Genomic DNA, 12824 nt, shown 5'->3' on the forward strand with positions numbered 1-12824 from the left:
TCAGCCTCCCAAGTAGCTAGGATTACAGGCACCCACCACCATGGTCAGCTAACTTTATATAAATATAAATATAAATATATAAATATATATATATCATGTTTTTAGACAGACTTTCACTTTTGTTGCCCAGTGGGAGTGCAAAGGCATGATCTCGGCTCACTGCAACCTCCACCTCCCAGGTTCAAGTAATTGATTCTCCTTCCCTGGCCTCCTGAGTAGCTGGGATTACAGGTGCTTGCCACCACTCCCAGCTGATTTTTGTTTTTTTAGTAAAGATGGGGTTTCACACCATGTTTGCCAGTCTGGTCTTGAACTCCTGACCTCAGGTGATCCACCTGCCTTGGCCTCCCAACGTGCTGGGATTACAGGCATGAGCCACCACACCCAGCCAACTTTTTGTATTTTTAGTAGAGACGGGGTTTCACCATATTGCCCAGGCTGGTGTCGAACTTCTGACCTCAGGTGACCTGCCCACCTCAGCCTCCCAAAGTGCTGGGATTACAGGTGTCAGCCACTTTGCCCAGCCCAGCAACTGACTGTGTTGCCCAGGCTGGAGTGCAGTGGCACAATCTCAGCTCACTGCAACCTCCGCCTCCCGGGTTCAAGCAATTCTCCTGTCTCATCCTCCTGAGTAGCTGGTGGCCTTGCGTCTCACTCGCCACTGTAAAATGCAATTTGGTCAGAAATATAAACTGCTCCTGACTGGTTCTATCTTTCCACATGTTCCATCTCTTTTCCTGGTCCTGTTCTTGTAGGTTTTTGTTTGTTTTACTATATATGGTCACTACCAATCTTTTCTTTTTGCAATTATAACAAACTTCTGTAGGTGGTAAAGTCTCCAGTAGGATGGGAGCTCAGTCTTTACTGAATAAGAAGAGGAAGGAAACATTATCCAGGTGTCGTGGTGCATGCCTGTAATCCGTAATCTTAGCTACTTGGGGTGGTGCCGAGATTGCACCACCACATTCCAGCCTGGATGACAGAGTGAGACTCCATCTCAGAAAAAAATGTATTTATATACGTATGTGTATATATATACCTATATATGTATATATACATAAATCTTCATGATCTTGGATTTTGCAATGTATTCTTAGATACCACATCCAAAGCAAGAGTGACACAAGAAAAAATAAGTTGGACTTCATCAAAATTAATCTTTTTTTGCATCAAAGGGCATTATCAAGAAAGTTAAAAGACAAGTACTATGGTCTGAAGGGTTGTGTTTCTCCAAAATTGTTGAAATCTTCACCCCCAATGTGATAGTATTCAGAGGTGGAGTTTTGGGAAGGTGATTAAGTCATGATGGCTCTATGCTTATGAATGGGATTAGTTCCCTTATAGAAGAGGACCCAGAGAGCTTCCTTGCCCCTTCTGCTATGTAAGGTTACAATGAGAACACAGCCATCTGTGACGGAGCAGGTCCTCACCAGACACTGAATCTTCAAGTGGTTTGATCTTGGACTTCCCAACCTCTAGAACTGTGAGAAATAAATTCCCGTTGTTTATAAACTGCCCAATCTATGGATTTTAGTATAGCAATCCAGACAAACTAAAACAACTGCCTACAGCATGAGGAAAAATATTTGTCAAGTCATGTATCTGATGATAATCTAGTATCCAGAGTATACAAAGAATACGTATGACTCAAAAACTGAAAGGCAAACAACCAAATTTAAAAACAGGCAAATAATTCATATAGATATTAATATGTAGCATCACTAGTCATTACGGAAATACAAATCAAACAACAACGAGGTTACTATTTCACACCTACTAGGATACAATCAAAATGAATATAAAATAACAAGTGGTAAATATGCAGAGAAATTGAAATCCTTTTACACTGCTAGTGAGAATGCAAAATGGTTCGGATGCTTATTCTCTTCTTTCTTTTAAGGATGTGTTCTTTACCATTCTATTCAATGCCTTACATATCTGCATATTTTCTTGGGCTGCCTACATGATATACAAATATTTGGATACAGACAGAAATATAAATCACTCATCTAAAAGCTTTTCAACCTGACACATAAATTCAGTTTACTTGAAAATGGAATGTTAAAAGTGTTACTGAACAACTTTTACTATGGTTCACGTTTGTTAATATTTGCTAATATCCTAAAAACAAAAACAAAACTCCTCAAAATACTTTGGTTTTATAATGTAAACATCTGATGTCTAAATTAATCAATAACATTTTGTGTTTTAAATAATTATATTCTATTTTATATTGGTGCTGTGTAATTTCATAATAGATTAAATACTAGCTGATGCTCGTCAGAAGTAAACTAGTGAATTATCATCCCATTAAGATAAACTTTGTTTCTGCTAAGAAACATCTTAATTTAAATGTAGGAATTTACTAAATCAAGTACTAAGTTTTTATTTCTTTTACTAAATGGAGGATATATGTAAAATTCAAATACATTCAATTACTCAATTTATTCTTTACTATCATGAGAATATAGACAGCATATTTTACACAGAGCATACAAAGCTTTATCTTCATTGAATTACAAGTAAAATATATGTATATATAATTTAGATATTATATAACAGAATTTATTTATTTACCTGTGCGTGATGGAACGTGACTCCAGCAATCATTCCATGTACAATAACTGGTTGAAAATGGGACATGGGCCAGGCATGGTGGGTCATGCCTGTAATCCCAGCACTTTGGGAGGCTGAGGAGGGTGGATCATGAGGTCAGGAGTTCAAGACCAGGCTGGCCAAAATGGTGAAACCCTGTCTCTACTAAAAATACAAAAATTAGCTGGACATGGTGGTGGATGCCTGTAATCCCAGCTACTCGGGAGGCTGAGGCAGGAGAATTGCTTCAACCCAGGAGACAGAGGTTGCAGTGAGCCCAGGGCTACTGCACTCTAGCCTGGGTGACAGAGCGACACTCCGTCTCAGAAAAAAAGAAAAGAAAAATGGGACATGAAGTAAACTGACGTGATTAAAAGAAACTACATCAAGTGAATTCACTATAATGTCTCCAAGCAAGGCAAGATCACCCTCTTGAGATAAGGAATGAGAGGCTACTTATTTTGACCAAGTTAGCTCCACGATTTGGGGAACCAAGGGTTACATGGATACTCGTTTTGTTCCCCCACCCATCCCCGCCACTACAAAAAAATACTTGAGAACCCATTATTTCCCAATTCAAGCTTCTACTTTCATATAAAAGTTGATACTCCAAAATCAACTTAAATTTTAATTAAGCAAATACAATCTTCCTAAAGAGAAACACTTCACAAGAGTTAAGCCAAGAGAAAGATAGGGAATATGAAACAACAAAGAACATCAATAAACCAAAATTAAATGTTTGGAAAGATAACAAAATTGGCAAATGTTTACTTAGGCTAAGCAAGAAAAAAAAGAGAAGAGAATCAAATTACTAAAATCAGCAATAAAAGAGAACCCATCACTGCCAGTATCACAAAATAAAAATGATTAAAAGAGAATGCAATGAAAATCTTATGCCAAAAAATTTAAGATAGCCTAGATAGAATCGATGAAGTCCTAGAAAGACACAAACTGAAACAGAGTAAAGGAGAAATATAAAATATAAATAGATCTATAGAAGGTTAAAAGATCAGATTGTAATTTTAAAAACTTTTAATAAAAATCCCGTATCAGGCAGCTTCCCAGGTGAAGTGTATCAAACACTCTGAGAAATTAATGTCAATTGTTCACTAACTGTTGCAGAAAATAAAAGGGTAGAGAACACTTCCCAATTCATTTTATAAAGCCAGGATTACTCTGACACCAAAACAATATCACAAAACAACATAGACCAGTATCTTTCATTATTTTATAAAATGAAATATACTCAACAAAACACCACCAAATGAAATCCAGCAGCACATATAATAGATTATGCACTACGTGCAAATGTGCTTTACCCCAGGAATGCACCATTGATTTAATATTTGAAAAATCAATGGGTACAAACACCACACTAATAGAAGACAAAACTTTATAAGCATCTCAACAGAAATAAAGCATTTGAGAAAATCCGTATTTTTGCAAACCTTCTCTCCCTCCTGCTCACCTCCGTTCCTCTCTCATCATCCTCTTTTCCATCCACCCAAAAACATTTCCCCACTGTCTTTCTGCAAAACTTTCTCTTCCCCTGTTTTCCCCCTCCATCTACCCCCCCAATTTTTTTTCCCACCATTTTTCCTCACCGTCTTTTTGCAATGTCTTCTGCTCGCCATCCTCTTTTCCCTTCGGCACTAACCACTTTCTGTACTCCTCCATCTATCCCCAAACTATTTTCCCCTTCCTACCGCTCCAGTCGCACTGCAGTCTCCGTCGCCACCAGCTGCAGCTAGGCAAGCGGTGGTGCCAAAAGCTACAAGCCTCGAGCGTGTGGCGGTGGTTAGCCCTGGTCCTGGTCCTCTAAATTGGGCATGGAGAAGCTCGCGGAGCAGACACAGAAGAGCCTGCGATAACCTGACTCCCCTTCAGCACCATTTATATACTGAGGTTATGCACATGAGGTTCCTGGACTACATGTTCTGATTGGATATGAGAAAAACCGGAGGCCTACTCTGATTGGACTTTATTATCATGTTCTGATTGGATGAAAGCAAGTCTTAGGACAACCAATCAGAGTATGAAAATAAAGTCCAATCAGAGAAGGCCTAGAGGTTTTCAGTCATCCAATTAGAACATGTAGTCTAGAAACCATGGGCATAATCCCATGTGCATGCTGGGAAGGCCTCACTTGGATCTAAACTCTTTTGTATCAGCCTGCTTACATAGTCTGTTTCCGGCTTTGAGGACCAGGAGAGGGAGGAGCTCAGGCACCTGCTGCATGCTGGAGGCTGGAGCTTTGAGGCACCGTGGCTTGTCTCACTGCAGTTGGTGGTGGCGAGGGAGAATGCAGCATGCTGGAGCATATGAGGGCAGCCAGAGAGGTAGGAGGGTCGCCAGAGGAGTAATAGGGTGATAGAAGGATGGCTGGAGCAGTAGAGAGGTGGCCAGCAGGAAAGCTGCTCCTGACCAGCTAGAGGACGAGAAGTGGGGGCCACCTGTGCATGCTAGAGGCTGGAGTCACCAACCACTGAGGCATGTCTGGCTGTCGGTGGTGGTGGCAATGGAGACTGCAGCTCAGTTTAGAGTGGAAGAAAGATGGCAGGGTAGGGGTAGATGCGCTGTCTGCGGCTGCACTGCTCACCTTGTGGAGGCGGGTTTGGTGTGCTGTTGAGTCTGCACTGCCTGCTGCAGGAGGCTGGCGGTGCTGTCTGGCTTTGCATTGCTGGCAGTGGCATGGGGGTTGGCTGCACTATTGGGGCCTACGCTGCCCAAGGTTGGTGGGGGGGTTGGAGGTAGGTTGTGTGCGCTATTGTGCACTGCTGGTGGTGCCGAGGGTGGATTAGGGGAGCTATCAGCTGCTGCAATGCCCAAGGCAGAGGGTCGGTTGGGTGAGCTATCCAGGGCTGCAATGCCAGCCAACAGTCGGGGGCGGTTTAGGGGAGCAGTCGGGTGCTGCACTGCTGGGAGAGGAGGGGGAAGGTGGGGGGAGGTTGGTTGGGTGCACTATCCCGGGAGTTCAGTCCCCACAATGGGAGCAGGTTGGGGGCGCTATTGGGTGCTGCAGTGCCCGTGGCGGGGACGGGTTGTGGACACTTATCAGGTGCTACACTGCAAGTGGTAGAGGGGTGGTTTGGTGGCGCTGCCAGGGTTACACTGCCCACGCCTGGCTCTGGGTGTGTTGTGGGTGCAGTCCGAGGGCTACATTGCTGGCACTAGGGGCCAGGTTGGGGCACTATTGGACAGGGGAGGGGGGGCTGCACTGCTGCCACTGGCAGCAGGTTGTGGAGGTGGCCACTATAGCGGTGGCCTCTGAGGAAGGGGCCCTTCTACTCTTCCCAGTGTCAAGGCTCTGGAGGGTGAGCAGCTCCTGCTCATGTTGGAGTGCTGTAGGCATACAGAGTTTTTGTGGCAAGTCTCTGAGCATTGCAGGGCCCTCACACCCACTGGTTCTCCAGCCCTTGCCCTCTTGCTCCATATTGTGGAGACCATCTGGAACCCCTGAGGATGGGGTAGTGGGCACCACAGGGACTCAGGGCCCCCTGGTGGAGGAGTCAGGAATGGGAACCGGTGCTTGGGTGGGGAGGACTGACTAGGTCTGAGTTTCTGCTGTTCCTGCTCCCCAAGGAGCGCCAGGCACTGTGATGTCTCCAGTCCCCACCCCAGGTCAGGAGGCCAGCTTGGGTCAGGAGGAGAAGGTTGGACTTCGGAGGGTCAGTGTGAGTATGTTCTCTGAAACCAGCCCCTGCCACCCAGTGGCCAGCATGACAAGGCAAGGCTCTAACACTGCCGCTTTCTGCATCCTGTTTTAGGGTTTAGGTTTTACGGTTTTCTTGCTTTGCCCGTCCGGGCGCTCCGAGCCAGGCTGGAGGAAGAGGTGAAGTAGTCATCTGTGGTGAGCTGCAGGTTGGAGTTTGCAGATGGCACAGCTCTGTGGCTCGCCTCCTGCGGTTGTGGTAGTGATGTGGCAATGGAGACTGCAGCTCAACAGGAGTGGTAGGAGGGTGCCTGTGTTGGCCAGGTGGTAGGAGCCTTGTAGGGTGGGCGAGTGGATGGAAGGTGACAGCAGCAGCAGCGCTGGTTATGTTGGTGTCGGTGCTAATGGTGGCAGCAGCAGCAACTCTGGGGCCCGGGAAGGGGGAGTAGGAGCGCTTTGGGGCCTAGCCTGGCGTGGCATGGGTAAGAAGCTGCCAGTTCTGTACCACAGCCCTCAGTGATAGGTGGAGGAGTAGCCAGAGCAAGGAGGAGTCCTCCCTTTTCTCCTGCAGTCTCTGGAGGGTGTCCTCCTCCTGCTGGTGCCTGAGCCAGGTGTGAGTGGCAGCATTGCCTCATTCTTAACAAAATTTAGGGGGTGACTATTTGTGTATCTTTTTGATGGTTTTTTTGTTCTAATAGTCTTGGATTTTTTAAATTTCATGAATCGGGGAGGGGAAAAAGGGTAGCATAACAGGCCTTCTAATTCTTGCACCAGTTCTTTTTCCTTTTTTGCAGTCTAATCTTATCATCATCATCATCGTGTTCCTCTTCATTTTCTTATGCTGCTGCTTCTATTTCTTGTTTTTATGCTTGTTTCTCATCCTCCTCCTCTTGTTTCCTTTATCCTAAGCAATGGCCTTAACAAACCAAAACTGAGTGAAAAACTACTTGTCACTGTGTTGTATTTTTAAAATAATCAGTCCCTTACTTTGGAGCCAGTAGAGAGAGAGATTGAGAGGGTGCAAGTCACCTCTGGAAGGCTGGGATTTGTTTTTACTGGGAAGAAAATATGTTGTTTGTTATCACAAGCCTGTGTGGCACCAGCAGCTCCTCCTTGCCCCACTCTCACAAACCAGCACCCAGACTGGTGAGTCCAAACACTGATGCGCACACACATATACACACACATTACCTTCATGTGCACACATGTTCTCTCCTGTGCACACATAGATTCTAACATGCTTATATACTCAAGCTACACATTCACATGTGTATACACATAAGTACATTAACACATGAACACTTGTGTGTGCATGCACATACATGTACATGCACATCCATACAGGCACACACACACTCACATACACACATTAACATTTCCTGTTTAACATTTTCTGTTTGCCCCTGGTGAAACTAAGGGCCAGATACTGCCCAACCATTGTGATGTTGTCAGTAGGCAAACGGTGGGGGGAGTTTGGTCACAGCCATGGTGCCAAGTTTTGAACTTAGCCTCTGAGGTGATCCTGGATCCGTGGACCTTCCCAATGTCCCTCTGCTGCCTCCACATACCCTATCCTCAACACCAGCCCACCGCAGAGGGTCGGGGGCTGTGTGCAAGTGGACATTATTGTAGATGCCTCTGTAATGAGGACATGCAGGAGGAATAAAGAATTTCTGTGTTAAACACTCAGCCTTCCTCTGCCCTTTAGCAAAAATTCCAAGGAGAAGAGAGTGATGACAGGAGACAGAAATATGAGTGAGAAACAGAAAGAATGGACAAGATGATTAGAAGGCTGAACAAAGGAAAGAGCAAGCTAAGATGAGAAAAAGCGGCCAGGCGCGGTGGCTCAAGCCTGTAATCCCAGCACTTTGGGAGGCCGAGATGGGCGGATCACGAGGTCAGGAGATCGAGACCATCCTGGCTAACACGCTGAAACCCCGTCTCTACTAAAAAATACAAAAAATAAAATAAAAAAAAAACTAGCCGGGCGAGGTGGCGGGCGCCCATAGTCCCAGCTACTTGGGAGGCTGAGGGAGGAGAATGGCGTGAATCCGGGAGGTGGAGCTTGCAGTGAGCTGAGATCCGGCCACTGCACTCCAGCCTGGGCGACAGAGCGAGACTCCATCTCAAAAAAAAAAAGATGAGAAAAAGTACTGCAGAAAGAAAACATTCTGAAGGAGAGAGAAGGAGGGGCAGATGGGGGAACAAGGAGCTTGTGGAGAGACATTGAGAAGGTGTGAGTCACTGCTGGAAGGCTGGGATTTGTTTTTACTGGGAAGAAAAAATGTTCTTTGTTATCACAAGCCTTGTGTGACACCAGCAGCTCCTCCTCACCCCACTCTCACAAACCAGCACCCAAACTGGTGAGTGCAAGCACACATGCACACACACAAATACACAGTGTACACTTATGTGCACACACAGATACTAACATGCTCACACACTCAAGATACACATTCACATGCATACATAAACATGTAATCACATGCACACTCGTGTGCGCACACACACTCACATGTACATGCACACCTATACAGGCACACTCACATGTACATGCACACCCATACAGGTGCACACCCATACAGGCACACACACACTCACACACATTAGCATTTCCTGTTTAACGTTTTCTGTTTGTGCCTGGTGAAATTGAGTGCCAGGAAATACTGGCCAACCCTTGTGATGTCATCAGTAGGCATACTGGGGGGAGTTGGGTTACGGTCATGGTGTCAAGTTTTGAAGAGGTTTATCCTCATGTAGGTTTCTTAGCATGAACTAGGTCTTCCCTGAGAGTGGCACCTGGCCCCAGCTCCATGCAGTCCTCACCAAGTCCCATTGCCTGTGCATCCTGTGCTTCATCTTCCAAGGCTGGCTTCAGCAGCGGCCTGTGAAGTTGGCTGCAGAACCATCAAAGTGTGGAAATAGAGATCAGAACTTTACATAACTGTATTTTATCTCACTTTTTAAAATTACCCATTTTTGTTATCTGTTTAATAATGTTTCTATTGGTGGAGTTGAGCATTTAAATGATCATTAAATAAAAATGCAATACGGCTGCATGCTCAGAAAGACTGTGCTTTTAGCTATGTTACCAGGGAAGCTTGATGGTCACTTTTCTCTGTGTCTTTTCTTGGACAATCTTTTGGACCCTTCTCCAGTCAAGTGTGATTGTTTAACACTTCTTATCTCTCTTCCTTCTAACCCCATGCTTAAAAATCTTCACTAGCTTCCTGTGTTTTTAATACAGTCATGAATATGAGTGTCTTGTCTTTTTTTTCTTTTTCTTTTTTCCTTTTTTTTAGACAGAGTCTCACTCTGTCGCCCAGGCAGGAATGCAGTGGTACAGTCTCGGCTCACTGCAAGCTCTGCCTCCCAGGTTCATGCCATTCTCCTGCTTCAGTCTGCCATAGCTGGACTACAGGCACCCGCCACCACGCCCAGCTAATTTTTTGTATTTTCAATAGAGACGGAGTTTCACTGTGTTAGCCAGGATGGTCTCAATCTCCTGAACTCGTGATCCACCCACCTGGGCCTCCCAAAGTGCTGGGATTACAGGTGTGAGCCACCGCGTCCGGCTGAGTGTCTTTTCTTAAAATACATAAGATTTGTCTTGCATCTTTTCAGCTTACCTCTTTCTACATCATGACTAGCACCCTGGCCTTTGAATTTTTGGGATGAGGCTCCATCCTGCAACTTGCTTGGTAAAGCTTCTTCTTTGTCCTCAATGCCCATCTGTTCAACCTCGACTCATTCCCTGGTACTCTTATTAAGTAATATATTCTCTGGTAGTTCTTTCCTGATCCCGTAGGCTTGCTAACTAGTCCCATAGCATCTTGCATTTTTGGTGACTACAAGAGAGCAGGGAACGTGTCTGGGTTCTCCAGATCCAGTGGTGTGCTGGTAAATGCTTAACAACTGACTGTCTGAAAAACACAGAACTTGGCTTATAGTATTTGCACATTTCTGTGTTGTAAGTAGGAATATCATGGCCAGATTCAAGCTACCAAGCTGATGTCGCTGAATGATGAGTTGGGATGAGATGCATGCTGGCACACCATCATAAGATAATTCTACCATGCAGATTGAGTAGATGCACCATGAACATAGACAATAAAATATACTGAAAGAATTAGAATATGAGGAATCTTAAATATTATAGTTTCAATATAATTTAGTTGGAAGGTCATAGAAAGCATTTTAATAATAATGACTTTAAGAATAAACTCTCAGAAATTCCTGAAAATGTAATAACCTGTTCTCATGCAATGGTTTGAGCCAGGACTAGAGATCCCTTGTGTCAAGCACAGACAGGTCACATTTTTTTCATTGATGGTGTTATGCCCAGACCGTTTATTTCCCGAAGAAGACCACCAGAGTCCGGAGTCAAAGCCAAGTGGCAAGGATCTTTATTGCAGGTTCGAACCTGGAACCCTCACGCTAGTCGTGGGACAAGCGGAAGAGTTCCCCAACTGGGCTCAGGACAGCCTTATATAGTCAGGGGTAAACAGGCACAGAGTCATAGGGGATTCAGACGTATGATTGGCTGACATTTGAACAAGGCAACTTGGCTGATTATGATTGGTTCCCGGCATTTCTGATATTTCAGTTAATTTTTGAAATCCTGATGACGTTTATCAGGGCCTTGCAGGGTAGGGGCAGGGCTTGTTTTCGCAAACTCTGAAGCGGGAAAGCAGTTTTACAGAAGCAGAACAAAGGCAGTTAATCATTTTGCAACAGGTTTCACAACCGGTTTCGTGACATGAACCTTACTTAAACGCGTCTTGTGACTCCCCTGGATGTCACAAGCAGGAAAACAAGAACTTACAAAATCCTTAAGAATGTAGGGCACAGGTTTTAGCAATAGGGTCTCAGCGTACACAAATTCATGCCCTTTCAATGGCAGACATTAGAATAAGCCAATGTGTATGTGTGCTGCCATTTCTTGGAATTTACTGTGCCCTTGAATTATCAACTTACTCTCATAGAACTGGGATGTTTTGCATTATACTAGCTTTTATATGAGAATGTGTATACCAAAGAGAAATATACACAAGTGCGACTACTCAAGGCCACTCCAGTAGTGCAACTGATTTACTAAGGCATTAACATTGATCTAATGAAGTTTAATGACAAGTGATTGGCTCAGATAAATGATAAGACATTAACCTTGCTTTGTTGGGTAGGCAAAGTGGAAGGAACAATGTTGAATGTTTTATTGCTCAGAATCCCCATTTTGCTTTTCATCTCATTTACCAATCATTAAAAAGTGAATTATCAGAAACACACTTTACTAGTATTTGCCTGCAGCTAGTTAATTGGTAGTTTTGACTGAATTGCTTAGTTCAACGCAAGTTCCTAAAGGGAGTAAACATTTGACTGAAAAGATTTTTTTAGAAGAAAATACAGACTATTTCACAAGATTATAATGACACATTGTGTGGAAGTGTAGATTAGGGGCACTCAACACATTTCTGTTAATCCAAGTAAATGTTCCTAACATGGATATAATAGTAAATGTCAGCAAGGTTAACAAAAGTTTATGCAAAATTTAGACGTTTTAATAGCCATGTCATAGGGGATTTCAAATATTATTTTCTAAAGATTAACTGTTAACATTTAGGTCCTATAAAGAAAAAGTTTTCAAATGCCCTAGACTATAGTATTTTTTTTTGTTATCATTGTTTCTAGATGAAATAGACATTCTAAACTTTATTTCTAAAAATCAAAAGCTATTAGAGCCAGAAAGGTTTTTAAGAGTGAATCTAAGCCCTCTTTGTTATGGATGAGGAAACTGGATCCACATGTGAATGTGGACAGCCCTGCTCTGTTTGAATGTGAGTATTGGAATGTGTGGTTTACCATTTGAATGACGACCTGAGCAGGTAAGAGCTTGTTGTTGTTCCAGATGGTGCTCAGGCCTGCACTGGACTCTATGCCGCCCCGTCATCCTGAATGACTCTCTCCTTTGTTATATTTGCAGAGAAAGCTAAGGAGGCATATTAGAAATCCATAGTAATGTAGATAAATTTTGTAAAATCAACTACGATGGGTCACCATTCCTACTTAATTCAGAGCAAAAGAAGGGTTTTTTTTTTCTATTTTTTCGCATCTTGCTTGCCATTGTGAAAGTGGCATTCAGCTTTGAATCGTTTGCAGTGACGTGATTTTCAATATTGTTGTCTGTGACATTTTGACAGTTAAAATGCCTACTGGAAATGCTGCAATGCTTTTTCTTCTTTTCATTCCCGCTGTCCTAGATAGGACTATCCTGTCAGTGGGCCTCTGTGTGTGTTGGCTAGGAAGCCACAAACGGGTTGCATTCTTTTTGCTTGGTTATCACACTGGCAGAGTTATTGATAAAAGTTTTAATCTTTAGAGTTATAAATGTGCTACTTAAATATTAGAGCTATTTTATCAGTATTGAAGTGTTTCATTTGCCTAATAAAAAAGCAGCCAAGCATTTGTTTGATTTTCCGTAAAGATTCTGTAAAGAATTCCGTAAAGATTTTTATCTTCAAGCCACAAACTTCTGCCTGCAAAAACATGAACCCAGTGAGAAGAAATGAGCAGAAAATCA

The 12824-nt window shown here is 43.6% G+C and overlaps 1 pseudogene; it reads right to left on the reverse strand.

Annotated features, from left to right (window-relative positions):
* LOC105524780 overlaps window positions 1-9979 on the reverse strand; it is a 13636-nt pseudogene extending 3657 nt beyond the window's left edge.
* Between the last annotated feature and the right edge of the window lie 2845 nt (window positions 9980-12824).

This window comes from Colobus angolensis, unplaced genomic scaffold, assembly GCF_000951035.1.
Source record: "Colobus angolensis palliatus isolate OR3802 unplaced genomic scaffold, Cang.pa_1.0 Scaffold509, whole genome shotgun sequence".
Lineage (NCBI taxonomy): Eukaryota > Metazoa > Chordata > Mammalia > Primates > Cercopithecidae > Colobus > Colobus angolensis.